The sequence below is a fragment of the Balaenoptera musculus genome, chromosome 4 (assembly GCF_009873245.2).
Source record: "Balaenoptera musculus isolate JJ_BM4_2016_0621 chromosome 4, mBalMus1.pri.v3, whole genome shotgun sequence".
Classification (NCBI taxonomy): Eukaryota; Metazoa; Chordata; class Mammalia; order Artiodactyla; family Balaenopteridae; genus Balaenoptera; species Balaenoptera musculus.
This window is the reverse complement of record NC_045788.1, coordinates 86,497,190-86,511,684: the sequence shown is the minus strand read 5'-3', so window position 1 is coordinate 86,511,684 and position 14,495 is coordinate 86,497,190. Positions and strand designations below refer to the sequence as shown.

At 38.8% G+C, this 14,495-nt stretch overlaps 1 protein-coding gene across 1 annotated transcript in view; it reads left to right on the top strand.

Moving 5' to 3' along the window:
• The window catches only part of PHLDB2 (pleckstrin homology like domain family B member 2), a 232,264-nt gene that overhangs the window by 34,364 nt on the left and 183,405 nt on the right, over positions 1–14,495 (top strand).

Below are 14,495 nucleotides of genomic sequence, written 5' to 3'. Positions count from 1 at the left end.
ATAAAAAAAAGAAGACAGAAAGGTAAGCCAAGAAGCAGTCACATGCGAGGATACAGGAAGCTCAGACAGAAGGGCTTTATGAGAAGCAGCAGTATTTGCCACAGGAAGTCCTGAGAAAACGAGTCCTCTATATGAAGACAGTGGTTCTTGCTAGTGGAAGAGATCTCTGCTAGAGAAAGAGAACTCCACTGTACAATACTAATCAGGAATTAATGATTAAAATTGAACCATTATGATTTCCTAAATAAGGATTTATGCTTATTTCTTTTCTTTCTTTCTTTTTACCTTGTAAAACAATCCAAAACATGCAGAATATAATTTGAGTATTTCTTTCCTCTTGTTTTCTAACAAAGGGACATTTAGTACAGTATCATAAATCAGACCAGTCCTCTCTCAAAGGCGAATATTTAGAAGAACAAAGAGGTCAGAGGCACTTTGTTTGCAGATTACTAAAGCAGTTCTTTCGTTCTCTGTTCATCTTTATGTGATTTCCTTCAGTTATGTGCCACGTTTCTTTTTTCTTCAAAAGGATGCTGGCTTGTGGTACCCCCCCTCACCCCGCCGTACGCATCATATTCACAACGTGTTGTTTGATGCCATCTGTTTAACACAATGGAACAGAAATAGGAGTCCTATTACATCATCTGATCCCCCTCCAAAGAAATGTATGGTACTATTCGACTGGGCAAAAGTCACAGGTGCTAAATCCTTCAACTAGTTTCAGATGTGAAACGTTTTTTTACCCAAGTATAAATGTTACATGTTCTTCTACATCATTGCTCTCCCTTTTTCCTGGTAAATAGACTGGCTTTTGGCAAATCCAGACAACTTGACAAGCCTTAGAAAGTATATTTTATAAGCATAGGAGTCAGCACAATCTTGTGGAGAGCTCTGGGTTTGCCTTCCATCACACAACCAACCCACTTCCTTGAAGGAGTCATATAACCTCTCATTTTGAAAATAGGTATACTGTTATGGATTGAATGATGTCCCCCCAAAAATTCGTATGTTGAAATCCTAACTCACAATATCTCCTAGTGTGGCTTTATTTAGAGATAGGATCTTAACAAATGCAATCAAGTTAAAATGAGATTATTAGGGTGGGCGCAAGTTGATGTGACTGATGTCCTTATAGAATGGGGAAATTTAGACACAGACCCACATACAGAAAAAACACCATGTGAACATAATATGGCTGTCTACAAGCCAAGGAGAGAAGGATGGGATAAATCCTTCCCTCACAGCCCCTTAAGAAGGAACCAACTTTGCCAACTCCTTAATTTCAGACTTCTATCTCCACAACGGTGAGCCAATAAATTTCTGTTGTTCAAACCACACAGTTTGTGGCGCTTTGCCATGAGAGCTCTAGCCAACTAATACAGATAGTATTATAGATCCACCTCACTGGGCTGTATTAAGGATTCTAGAAAATATGTCAAATGTCCAATCCAGCTTCAGGGCTCTGAGGTTGCCCTTCCTAGAACACTGTATTTGACCAGTTTCAGTGAAATTAGGAGACAATTCATGGTCTCATGTGAAATGTGCTTCAGCTCTCATCATGATGTCCATGGTCTTAGAGTACCTTGTACAGAGCATCTCTACTTACTACCCAGGGCTTAAGACAGGCCAATTTGGTCCTAAGAAACCCAAAGATCCATTCTGAACCCCTAAAGAAAACATAACAATTTTGTAGACAATACCTGGGTAAAAAATGGAACTGAGGAATCTATGGAGATCATGCTTTCTCTTTGGTTATTTTCTGCCAACAGATCCATTCTCCTTTCCCTATAATTTTCTTTTCCTCACACAGAGTTCCTCAGTGACTCACTTTATCTTCCATGGTATCCATTAGGTCACTCATGCAGCCTCTCTTTGGCTACTGTTCCAATAGTGGTTCTCATACTTTAGTGGCATCAGTATCACTTGGTTGGGTCTATAAAATTCAGATTACCAAGCCTTATTCCCAGAGTTTCTGATTCAGTAGGTCTGGGGAAGCACTAACAAGTTTCTAGGTGATACTCATGCTGTTGGTCTAGTGACCACATTTTGAGAACCACTGTTATATAATATGACATTTCTGCTTCAGTTTTCACTAATTACTTATCTACAAGCTTTCAGTTTCCCAAACTCTATAATCTTGAAAAAGATCTGACCCAGATCCTCCTCTGCTTATATATTGAAATACCCCTTCTGTAGATTTTATATGTGGAGCCAGGAGTCAAGGACTCTGACATGTGTCTAGTGTAAAATGTGGGCTAAAAGTTTATTTATCAGTCAGATATTTGTCACAGTCAGTTCTCAAATGTTGGCTTCATACTATACATTACTAGAAACTATAGCATCTCAGAATCATGTTGAAGAGTGTCATGTTAAAGGAGAAGCACGTTTTTAGTTCTAACTCGGGTTGCCTCTCATCTCATAAAGATTCTTCAGGTAAAATCACGACTCGTAGCTTTGACAGCAAGGGAATGGGCCTGATTGAAGCAATGGCAACAGAAGTAGAGACAAAAATCTATAAGGGATGTCGATAAATGTTTTTATATGTGTGTATATTAATTGAGTGTTAATCGAGGATTATCTGTGTCCTCACAGATAGATTGTCTGTCTGTTTCCCTACACATACTGAATCTTGGTTTCCGCCCTGGGTCAAGCATAGAGCTATAACACATAACAGATGCTTGTAAGTATTTGATCAATGAATGAGTGATTAACATCCTTTACATTTGTGTAGTTACTTAGAATCTTTCCACTGGTATTATCTCTGTCATCATCATAACGTATGGAATTTGCTCTGAAGTCATTTTTCAGTTTTTATGATTCAAGCTGACATTCCTGTGGCACAGTGACAGTGATATCACAAGTAAATAAAAGTCTAATTCTTAAAAAAATTTCAAAATAACTTCTTATTTCTGAAGAATTATAAAGGAAATCTACTGATCATGGTGATCACTTTTTTAAAATCTCCTTGTCTCTCTCCACCTGCTTTCCTCAGACCCAAACCTCTTTTGACACTCCCAGGAAAACTTCTTTCCAGCAACTCCAGCCCACATGGAACCCCATCCTTTTCTATCTTTCCCCTTTTCTTCCAAATTTTGTAACAAATTCCTTATCAAGGGCCCTCCTAAGGCAGGGTTGCCAGAATAGTTTGGAATACTCATGGTTTGCCCCAGTACTGAACTTAATTTGGGGGGTTTATCAGGCCTCCCCAATGAAAACAGCCTCTTCCCAAGAGCCCATTCTTCTAGGAGCCTTTGCTTCTACTTTTGAAGTATTTTTGTCAAGTCACAACTGAATCTCTCCTTTGTGGGTAGTCACAAAAAGATCAGCCTCATGTGGATGGTAGAAATGATCAGTAATCTTCCAAATATGTTTCAATTTAAAAGCAAGAATTTTCTTCAGCTTCTGTTATGCAGGTGCATTCCTTTCTCCCTACACTCTCAACTCTCAAATTCGTAAGCACAGAAGTTTTGAGCGTTTTTTTTTTTTTTTTTTAATTTAGAAAAGAATCAAGAGAACTTTGCAAGCTTTTCTTAAGTAGTTCAAATACTCCGTTTAGTGCAGAGGAAATACAGTCTTCTGTATTTGAAGTCTGAGGTGGCAGCTGTAGACCGAGACAGTATCTCCTCTAGCACCAAACTACTCTGGTCAAAGAGCTATGGTGCAACCTGCCTATTTTGAATTTATTAAACAAGGGAAGAATGACTTAATTCTATCTCCCTCAGGCAAAAGCTCTGTTTACTCATTTAGTATCTCAGGAATGGAACAAGATCTGAGGACCAGGACCAAGATATGGTGAGAAGATTTGAAGGAGAGAGACAAATTATAAAGATAAAACTCACAATTGGCATCCAAGTGACAATAATAATAGAATTTGGAGATAGGCAATGACTGCCTTTGCACTTGATAACAAATGTCCAGATTTCTACTTAGGTAAATATGGAACCTCTTATTCTAAGTTAAATGGTCAGTCTTGGAAAGGAAGCCAAGTTCCCGGCAACTGTGTCAAACATTGAGCTAATCCATAGCTCTTGTTCCCCAGTGGGAAAAAGGAGAGATGTTCTGTGCCTGCATGAGGCCCCAGAAATGGTGACCACTCTTTGAGCTCAAGAACTCAAGTTCAAGCTCTTATAGTCAATTGATTTTGTTAAGCTTTTGTTCTTATTATTCCTAAATCTAGAATGCTCTCCACCCTCCTTTTCACCATAGCAAATTCTTGCTTATCTTTTTGGCTTTAGTTTAAACATCATTTGTGCCAGACAGCCCTGCCCTGGTGCTCCCTACTCTCCTTTAAACTAGGTGACCTCCTGTTGGAGCCTCTGTAGCACCAAGTATTGATCCTGGCAGACTATTATGACACGTCTGTTCCTGCTCAGGGATTGTCTGTCTTTCTGATAAATGGTAAATTCCATGAAGGCAATGACTCTCTACTTTCTGCACCACTTATTTAATTTAATTTAATTTTTTTTATTGGAGTATATTTGCTTTACACAATGATTCTGCTGTACAGCAAAGTGAATCAGTATATATATATCCACTCTTTTTAGATTTCCTTCCCATTTAGGTCACCACAGACCACTGAGTAGAGTTCCCTGTGCTATGCAGTAGGTTCTCATTAGTTATCTATTTTATACATAGTAATGTATATATGTCAGTCCCAATCTCCCAATTTGTCCCACCCCTTCCTTCTCCCCTTGGTAACCATAAGTTTGTTCTCTACATCTGTGACTCTATTTCTGCTTTGCAAATAAGCTCATCTGTACCATTTTTCTAGATTCCACATATAAGTGATATCATAGAATATTTGTTTATCTCTTTCTGACCTACTTCATCCTGTATGACAATCACTAAGTATTTGTTTATCTCTTTCTGACCTACTTCATCCTGTATGACAATCACTAAGTCCATCCACATCTCTGCAAATGGCACTGTTTCGTTCCTTTTTATTGGCTGAGATATGGTACATATGTACAATGGAATATTACTCTGCACCATTTTAAACAAGTGCTTAGCACATTTAAGACGATATCTAGAGATTTGTTCTTGTTCTCAGCCTATTCAGAGAGAAGGGAAATTTTGAAATATTTCTATAGACAGTGTCCTTTTTTTTTTTAAATTAATTAATTAATTAATTAATTTTTGGCTGTGTTGGGTCTTTGTTTCTGTGCGAGGGCTTTCTCTAGTTGCAGCAAGCAGGGGCCACTCTTCATCGCAGTGCGTGGGCCTCTCACTATCGCGGCCTCTCTTGTTGGGAGCACAAGCTCCAGACGCGCAGGCTCAGTAGTTGTGGCTCACGGGCCCAGTTGCTCCGCGGCATGTGGGATCTTCCCAGACCAGGGCTCGAACCCGTGTCCCCTGCATTGGCAGGCAGATTCTCAACCACTGTGCCACCAGGGAAGCCCGACAGTGTCCTTTCTTAAGGCTATCTATTTATCTATATATATTTGCATGTTATTACATAGTTTGAATTAATCTTTACAAACTAACCTTGTGTTACATATACTTTTGTCTTACTTCCAGTTTTGTTTTTCATTTTTCTTCTTAGTTCCTATCTGCTTTCCCCTCTTCTGTCCCCAGTGGCTATTCCAGGATAGCACTTTCTAAAATTCCAATGCACTCTGGCCTTCAGAATTTGAGAATTCTTGCTTTACGTGTTTATTTCTAGAAAACTGTGTTTGTGGGAGTTCTAAGGTCTGTGGCTTCAGCATCAAGGTCATGGGAAAATCCTTACTGTTCAAGAGGAGATTCCTGGAGCCCTCCAATGAATATGTGCAAATCCTCTACTGAGTAATAGTAGAAGAGCTAACTCTTGATCACCGTTGCTTAGAATACTTCTCCCTGAAATGGAACAACTCAACAGGCAGTTACATCCAAAATGTCCACTTTGTTTTGGAAATTTACTTCTCCTTTTCTTAGTAGTGACAAATTCTTTAAAAGGAAAGAGTAGAACGAGCATTGCTAGGAAGGAACTGAAGCAGGAGCAAGATTAAGAGAGAACACAAAACATCTCCTTTAAGTGTGTTCACGTCTTTGGGTACAGATTATTCTGAACAAACTTGCAGACCAATCAGGGAACTCCCAGGGAGAGAAAACGTTTGAGAGAAACCTGTATAACTATGAATGTACCTGCATTCCAGAGACAGAAAAGTGTCCTTCTGATTTAGAGATTAATAAGCTTGCTGTTGATCTTTAGCAAGATTCTAGAATTGAACATTAAATCACCAATTTGTGGGTATTCGGGTCAGAATATCTTGGCTTGGTCCCAAAGGAGTTGGTTAAAATTAAGTTTCGTCACACTGAAAACACTACATCAGGTGAATACCAAAGAGGAATTCAATTTTTATTTCAGTAAAACTTTTGATAAAAGTTTGTTATCATATCATTAAGAACCAGAAGGTAAACTGAGGCCTATATGAAAACACAGTGGGGTAGATTCAGAGTTGATTGAACAAATCTATTAAAGGGAATTATTTAGTGGATCCATGTCCTTTGGAAGGAGTAGTCTCTCTGGCATGTCATAGGGCTCACCCTGCCTGGTATCATGTCGATGATGATTTAGTTGACATTTTTTAAAACTGCCAAAAGCACCAAGCTGGGAGAGAAAATATGTTGATTAATAAAATCAAGATCAAGATTGAGAAATGTTTTAACTGGCAATAAATTTAATTGTCAACATTCCACAAACTTATGATTAAGGACACATGTCTGAATAGGAATTTTTATTAAACAAGTATTCTATAGGTTGATTTAGAAAAATCAGAAAATACAAACAAGCAAATGGAAGAAAAAACTGTCAGTGTGGTAGTCATCAGAAAATCTGCAAAAACTGCAGCTCTTTCCAAGCTCATTGGTAAGATTACACTTCTTTACTCCCTTTGAAGTGAGACATGGCCTTGTGATTTTCTTTCTATAAAATAGCAGAAGTGTCATGCAGTGTGTTCAAGTTGCCCTATCCTTTACTCCTGCCTCAGTGACAATGGAAGCTTCTGGAGCCTCCATCTGCCTGTGTCTTTAAGTGGGTATGATGAGCAGGCCCCCTCTCATAGTTTGCGTTGGTAGGTAGCATGAGCAAGAACTAATCTTTTGTTGTTGAGGTTTGGGTGTTGTATTAAGTCACTGAGATTTGGGATTATTTGTTACTGCAACAAAACCTAACCTATTTTGACTGATAAAACTAGTATTTCTGAACAAAAAGATGAGAAGAGCTGTGTTTGTGGTGTGTTAATTTCCAGTACAATTTTAGTACGTATGTGTTGTACACACATAAATTATAAAAATGTCGCCACTCTAATTTGTAACATACTGGTTCACTTCATTAAATTGTGAGGTAAATATATTTCTATAACATCAATTTTATAACTTTGGACATTGAACTCATTATTCAACCAATCCCCTACTGTTAGAACTTAATTTTTCCTATTATATGATAATTAATGCTATAATGACACTCTTTACCACATCTTTAATATTTTACTTAGGATAAATTTAAGAGAGTGGTATCATAGGAAGAACGGTTGGGCTTCCCTGGTGGCACAGTGGTTAAGAATCCTCCTGCCAATGCAAGGGACATGGGTTCGAGCCTTGGTCCAGGAAGATCTCACACGGCACGGAGCAACTAAGCCCGTGAGCCACAACTACTGAGCCTGCATGCCGCAACTACTGAAGCCCGTGTGCCTAAAACCCGTGCTCCGCAACAAGAGAAGCCACCACAATGAGAAGCACGTGCACTGCAACAAAGAGTAGCCCCCGCTCACCACAACTAGAGGAAGCCCGGGCTCAGCAACAAAGACCCAATGCAGCCAAAAATAAATAAAAATAAAATAAATAAATTTATAAAAAAATAAAGAAGAGGGCTTCCTTGGTGGCACAGTTGTTAAGAATCCGCCTGCCAATGCAGGGAACACAGGTTCGAGCCCTGGTCCGGGAAGATCCCACATGCCGCGGAGCAACTAAGCCCGTGCGCCACAATTACTGAGCCTGCGCTCTAGAGCCCGCGAGCCACAACTACTGAGCCCACGTGCCACAACTACTGAAGCCCACGTGCCTAGAGCCCGTGCTCCGCAACGAGAAGCCACTACAATGAGAAGCCCACGCACCACAACAAAGAGTAGCCTCACTCACCACAACTAAAGAAAGCCCACGCACAGCAATGAAGACCCAACGCAGCCAAAAATAAATAAAAATAAAATAAATAAATTTAAAAAAAAAGAAGAAGAAAGGTTATTGCTTTATTGGGCTTTTATTATCATTTTCAAATTATCCTAAAATAACTAATACAAACATATAGTCCCACCAATTGTGTGTGAGAAACCCAGTTTCACCAGATATTTTTCTACATAGGATATTGGCTATTTTCATCTTTACCAGTCTAATTTTGCCCACACTTATGGTAGCTAGTTTGTTTGAACATTTCTTCACATGCTTGTGGGCCGTTTTATTTCTTTGTTTTTCAATTATTCATGGCCTTTTTCTTTTGTTTATCTTAGTTGATTCACAAGATGTCATTTGATACTAAGTCTATTAACCCCATCATATTTTTTGCAAACATATTTCTCAGTTTTCTTTTTTTTAATATTATTTATGATTTTTTCCATATTGAAGTTATAAATTCTAGTTAACAAAATATAGCAATCTTTTCTATGTGACTTATATCTTGGAAGTCAAACTTAAAATATCTTCTCAAATCTCCAAATAAAATATAATATTTTTCTCTAGTACTTTTATTATTTTTTTACATGTACATTTTTAATCCATCTGGAATTTATTTAAGAATATCGAATATAATAGGAATCTTTTCTTCCCCACTCAAAAAAAGACCTGGAGTTTTTAACTGACGTAAAACACAACAAGAAGCAAGTACTGAGGCAGACAAACAGATTAATGCAATTTTAAACTTCCTTAACAAAAATCCAGGACACACGAAAAAGGAAGTCAATTCTACTGCATTCTGTATCCATTAGACTGCATCTAAAATATTTAGTTTTGGGTTTTACATCTAAACTGGGATATTGGCAAATTGGAGGATAATCAGAGAAGGTCCAACAGAATGATAGAGGTCTGGAAACCCTGGTTTCAGAAGAATAATTCAAGGAATGTTTTGCTTGGAGAAGAGATTAATGTTGATGATGAAAATTATATTCAGATTTAGCAACAACTGCCATGAAGAATACTAGATTCATTCTGTGTAGTTCTAGATGTCAGCATTTGTTGCATTAAAATGTATAGCAATGCTTACTTCACTTAAATAAAAGGAAGAATTTTGTGTCCATTAGATCTGTTCAAAAATAAGGTATTGACATTCCCACTACTAAAGGATTTCAAACAATGACTAAATGTCATTCTATCAGGAAGTTTGTAGAGGAGATCCTTTCCTGGGTTGGACCAAAAGTCTCTAAGGCCCTCCCAAAATCTAAGATTTTACCATTCTGGACTATGTTTGACCTGCCTGAAGAAAATGGCCTAATAAGTAACCCTTATTCCTTTCAGAAATTTAGGCCTGAGTTCTGAAAATGACTTAAGTTGAGAAGACAAGACAGAGCCTCAGCTGAAGAGCAGGAGCCTTAACTTTGGGCATTTGTGTACTAGCTCAGACCTCACCACCCAGTAATAAGCAATAGAACCTTAGGCAAATCGCTTACCTTGCTTGGGCTACGGTTTGTCATTCTAAAATGAGTGAAGTGAAGGAAGATATCGTTATGAGATAATCTAAAGATCCCATCAAAGTCCAAGATGCTATAATTCCATGTTTAATAAATAGGTGGAATAAACTACATAACCAGGTTTCCAAATAGAAACCCAGATGCCTATTCTAATAAACCTCAATCATTTCAATGCTTTATCTTATTGAGAGCCACTACAAGCAGATCCAGAGGTTAAATCCAAGATTCATACGTTCATTATTAATCAAAATTTTTAAGAATCTATTGTGTACCAGGCACTATGCTAGTTACCAGAGATTCAAACTTGATTAAAATGAAGTCTGCATTCTCAAAGACCTCACAGCTTAGTAGTGATGAGAGCCTAGTAGACTAACAATTACAACACAGGGACTTCCCTGGTGGCGCAGTGGCTAAGAATCTGCCTGCCAATGCAGGAGACACGGGTTCGAGCCCTGGTCTGGGAAGATCCCACATGCCGCGGAGCAACTAAGCCCGTGCGCCACAACTACTGAGCCCACGCTCTAGAGCCTGCGAGCCACAACTACTGAGCCCACGTGCCACAACTACTGAAGACCGCGTGCCTAGAGCCTGTGCTCCGCAACAAGAGAAGCCACTGCAATGAGAAACCTGCCTGCCGCAACGAAGAGTAGCCCCCGTTCACCGCAACTAGAGAAAGCCCGTGAGCAGCAATGAAGACCCAACACAGTCAAAAATAAATAAATAAAATAAATAAATTTATTTTTAAAAAAAAACAAAAAAACAAAAAAACAATTACAACACGATGTGATAATTTTGTGGAGTGTCTTTAAGTGCCATAGGTTCAAAGGCATGCATCTTCTAGGAAGTCTCTCAACAGTAGGTCTAGACAGTGTCTAAACACTCTTCCAGCTCTACATCTTGCACATGCTTCTGAATCAGAAGACTAGCCTGCCATACCCACTACACCAGGGTTAACCAGTAGTTGTATAAAGACAGATGCTGAGCAATGCCTCCAAGGCTCAAGTCAAAGACTCAAGCACAACTGCCTGTTTAAGTTTAAAGATGCCTCTGGAGTCTCAATCAAGCAAACCACAAACAGCCTCTATATATCCCTACTGACAATGACCTTCTGTGGACATTTTCCATACTGCTGGTTCATCTAAGATTTCATAGGATGGTATAAATAAAACTCAAAGGGACATCTTTTCTATGCTTTAGCAACCTGCTCAGTAAAGGCACATTTTGTTTTAGGGAAGGGTCTAATGATACCTCTGTGGTTGTATTGGCAAAGTGTACTGATACAAGAGATGTCTGGGATGTGGCTTGTCTAGTATCTAAAGTTGACCTTTGCAGAGATAGTTATATGATCTGCCTCTTAGAGCCTGTAAACTATTGGGGCAGGATTCTCACATTATATTTTGTATAGCGCTAAGCCCGCAGACTCCCACATTATGAAACTCCAGGTTTTGTTTCATTAGGAATAACCTGGCAGTACCTGATTAAGAACAGAGGAAGAGAAAATACATCAACTGACAGAACAGAACATTTCAACAGGATCCTAACACATGTGATTGCTTCTCCCACTACTAGTTTTCAAATAAAAACACAACCCCAGGTATGCAGCAGCTCAGGGAGAAAAGCTCATCTTAGAATAGTGGTCTCAGAATCACCTGGAGGGCTTATTAAAACATGGAATGCTGACTCACAACCCAGAGTTTGTGATTCACATAGGTCTGAGGTGGTACCTAAGAATTTGTATTTCTGTAAGTTCCAGGTTATGCTGCGGCTGGTATAGGGACCAAACTTTGAGAACGACTACCTTAGAAGATAGCTGATACTTGACAAATGCTCTCCCATCTCAAAGAACTTCCCAAGACAAGCCAGGCCTCTATGTCTACTGTGGGTCTCCCTAGAGAGATCTCTCAGAAATGCAATAAGGAAAAGAATGGAAGTAAACAGTCTTAAGAGTTTTCCTGGGGCCAGAAGAAAAGATATGAATAGATCAATGACCTTGATGTATGGTGTAAGCGGATAGCATCCACAATAGGTGGAACCAATGACCTCATATGAATCAGCATGGAGAAGACAAGGACACGAACCGTCAGGATATCATACTCAGACTGTGGCTGTTTTCTCCCATTCCTCAGGAATATCCTAGTCCTCCTGTTTTCTTGTTGTTTATGATGACTACTGGAGCTGAGCTCTGGGCCTTTAAGTACTCCATGTATACCTGAGAAACTCCAAGAAATTCTCTTTTTTATTATTTTTTTATTGAAGTATAGTGACATATAATACCCATATTGGTTACAGGTGTATGGTATACTGATTCACAGTTTTTAAAGGTTATACTCCATTTATAGTTATTATAAAATATTGTTGTACAATATATCCTTGTAGCTTACTTTATACCTAATAGTTTGTACTTCTTAATCCCCTGCCCCTGACTTGCCCCTCCCCCCTTCCCTCTCCCCACTGGTAACCACTAGTTTGTTCTCTATACTACCTGTGTGTCTGCTTCTTTTCTGTTATATTCACTAGTTGTTATTTTTTTAGATTCCAAATATAAGTGATATCATACAGTATTTGTCTTTCTCTGTCTGACTTATTTCACTTAACATAATGCCCTCCAAGTCCATCCGTGTTGCTGCAAATGGCAAAATTTCATTCTTTTTTATGGCTGAGTAGTATTCGATTGTCTATATATACCACATCTTCTTTATCCATTCATCTGTTGATGGAAACTTAGGTTGCTTTCATATCTTAAGAAATTCTTATCTTTGTGATCTCAAGTTACTCAAGGTGGATGTGTTCTCTATTGAAACAGCTCAATAGTTCACCAATGTGGGTATTCATAATTCCTCTATAGCATGCTATGCTATCAGGAATTTCTTTAGAGAGCAGTTAATTTAAAATCAAGTGATCCCTATAAGTGAAAGATTCTTCTTTATCTTTGGATACTTTCTTGGGTTTCAAAGGCTGGAAGTAAGGGCTCTCCCCACAGTGTCATCCACAGACCCTTCCTGACTTGTCATTGTGTGTGACTGTGGCCAAGCATATGCGCTGATTAAAGCACTTTCAAGCTGGAACTGTAGTGCTCCATTTGCTTGTATCCATTTCCAAAACATGGCTGGCAGCCTGGGGCTGATTCTAGACTTTCCCTTGTTCTCTGGGCCTTGCTTCTGGCCCTACCATTTCCCTTCCGGTCCAACTCACCTCAAACAAGATGTAGGTCCCCATGGGAGAAAGGGGAGGCATTCCACAGACACAGCTAAGAAGAAAGTGCCACCCCAGGGTAGAGCCGCTGGCAGCCCACCCAGGCTATTTTGGGGTGGATCCAACCCTATTGCATATTTCTCTAAAATAAAACATCCAGTTAAATGTACACCAAATTCTTCTTTTTCTACGGTCTTTAAATAAACATAGACTTTGTAGGCCCCCAAAATAAACCTATGAGAATAAGGAAGTAATTTTTTTCTAAGTATATTAGAAATAGATGGTTAGGAGTCTTCTAATCTGGCAAAGACAGGAATGGAAGCATGAATGGAAAATGGACCAAGACTCTTGGTCACAAATAGGCTCCTCACTTAAACCAATATGATCACCTCATGCATTCTGACCCGAGCAGGTCACTGGTTTCCAGGAAGACAGTTGGATATTTTAGCCTTAGATATGGTTAAAGAACAAGAGAAAGGACCTTAGGCAAAGAAGCTAGCGGAGAGAGAGAATCACTACGCTTTTATTCTTTTTAATATAATTTCAAAACTGTGATTTGGATAGGTGTTATTTTGTGTCTTTTGAAAGCCATGGGGATAGATCTGTGTAACTCCCCTCCTCCGACAGAAAACTAAGACTGACATCCAGATAGACTTGGCCAGGTCAGAAGTAGAACTCAAATTCGTAGGCATTAGTCCTGCTATTTAATGTCAAGGTCTTCATCTTCTAAAGGTTAGAAAAAAGTTCAAGAAGAGAAAATATATGTCACTATTATTTTAAATGACATTAATTTGATACTCCCTAAGTGAAAAGGCACTTCTAAAACATTTACTTGACTCTTCTCTTGTTTACTTCTCCACTCTAGCTACCTATTATTCTTTCTCTCTAAAAAAAGACCAAGGTAAGGTGGTAAAATTGGAATGGATAAACCTACCACATAGAGATGCTTTAAAGATTAAAAGGATAACCTATGAGAAAGCACCCAGCAGACAGATAGTAGATGCTCAATAGAGAACTCCTTCTTTCCTCGTTGGCAGAGAGAAAGTATTGCAAGATCATTGGCAAAGAAGTGTTGTTATGAGAGCTACATTAGGTTCTTCCCCTCATTGGAGTCAAATTGGTGAGAAAGCAGCACCAAGGTTTACACATCAAATCTGTCTGTGACTCTTTTGCAGACTAACTCTATTTTCCCCAATCATCACTGCAGGTTTTAGAACAAAGCACTGGACAAAGCAATGCTCCTCACAACCAAAGAGGGTTCTGCTAAACAACAAAGGCTAAACAACAACCTTGAATGCAGTTCAAGGTTCTATCAGATTCCTGGCATCAGATTAGGAGTTCCTTTGAAGAAAAGATTGCTGTCTTCAATAGAACTCCTTACTAGCCCTTTCTTAGAGGGTGTAATAATACACTTTCTATTGGAACTAGGTAGTCATTTGGTCAACCAACAATTAAGGAAACAGCATTCATATTTGGTTACATAATTAGCATATATCTTCCTGTCTGGATGATTTTAAAGGCTATAAAGAACAAAGTAGTTTTGCTCTAAGTACATATAAGTATATTCTCCATAAATAAAGAGAAAGAATTAAATGCTCTACCATATACACATGGGAAGCCATGTCTTGTAGTGAATGAGAGTACAGC